At 42.6% G+C, this 1,300-nt stretch overlaps 1 pseudogene; it reads right to left on the reverse strand.

The window, feature by feature from the left end:
- Window positions 1-937: 937 nt before the first annotated feature.
- On the reverse strand, window positions 938-1,055 carry LOC139036871 (U2 spliceosomal RNA; annotated as a pseudogene).
- Window positions 1,056-1,300: the final 245 nt, after the last annotated feature.

Raw genomic sequence — 1,300 nt, forward strand, 5'->3', positions numbered from 1 at the left:
ATTTCCAACTAAGTGAAAATGAACAAACAGTATATCATCACCTGTGGGATGCATCAAAAGCAACGTCTAGGAGAATTTTTAGCTTTTAATGCTTATGTTGGAAAAGAATAAAATTCTGATACTCTGGCCTTTAATGGAGAGTCTCTCAAATATCCTCTAATAAATCTCTCCTGTTCAAACTAGCTAGAGTGATTTCTTTTGTTTTCAAGTAAGAATTTTGGTTGATCAAGTAATTAGTACCAGGAGTGGGGCCCATGATGATTAATTTTATGTGTCCACTTGGTTGGGCTCTGTTGTCCAGTTGCTTGGTCAAGTATAGATGTTGCTAAAGGTATTTTATCGATGTGATTAACATTTACAACCAATCAACTTTAAATAAGGAAAGTTACCCTCCATAATGTAGATGGGCCTCCTCCAGTGAGCTGAAAGTCCTAAGTGCAAAAAATGAGTTTTCCCAGAGAAGAAGGAAATCTGCTTCAAGACTGTAACATAGACCCTCTCTCCCTTTCTCTCTCTCATATGTGTGTGTGTGTGTGTGTGTGTGTGTGTGTGTGTGTCTTAGTGAGGCATCTAAGATGCCTAATTCTTCCTGATCACCAAGTCCTGTTAGCATGATGTCATCAGTGAATTGGACCAGCGTGGTTCTCATGCAACAGTGAGATGGACCCAGAGAGCTGGAGACTGACCTGGTATTAAACCAGGGGGTGAGGGTGAGCCACTCTCCCTGCCAATGAAATCAACCTCCTCTGGGGCAGGAGAAAGAGCCCTGAGTGTGATTTTGCTGATTCTGTAACACTGGTAAGTCACTTTCCTTCTCTGGATCTTAGTTTTCTCATCTGTAAAGTGAGAGGGCTGGATAAGACAACCTCCAAAGACCCTGTTTTTCCTTCTAATCCTGAACTTCTGCCAATGATCAGAGCTTCCTGTCTCTCCAGCTGTGGGTTGCTGTCCAGTCTACTAATCTCACTCATCCTCAGTCTTCTTCCTTGAGAAATATATTAAACTGATAGGAACAAATACTACACTTGATCTTAGCCAAAAGGCCAAGAAGCGATTCCTTGAGAAATATAGATAATAACCTACCGTCTCTCAGCATGGCTATGCAGCTAAAATGCAGCCCCAAGGCAGTAAGCTCCATGATTAAGGGCACTGGCTTTAGCCGTGGTCCAAACTTGACTTTGAGTCCCAGACCCACTACCGCTTGGCCGAGTGAACACCTTGTGCAACATTCTCCTCTGTCAGCCTCAGTTTCCTTATCTGCTAGATGAAGACAATAATACCCACCTCAAAGGATTGTGTG

This window comes from Odocoileus virginianus, chromosome 9 (assembly GCF_023699985.2).
Source record: "Odocoileus virginianus isolate 20LAN1187 ecotype Illinois chromosome 9, Ovbor_1.2, whole genome shotgun sequence".
NCBI classification, from domain to species: domain Eukaryota; kingdom Metazoa; phylum Chordata; class Mammalia; order Artiodactyla; family Cervidae; genus Odocoileus; species Odocoileus virginianus.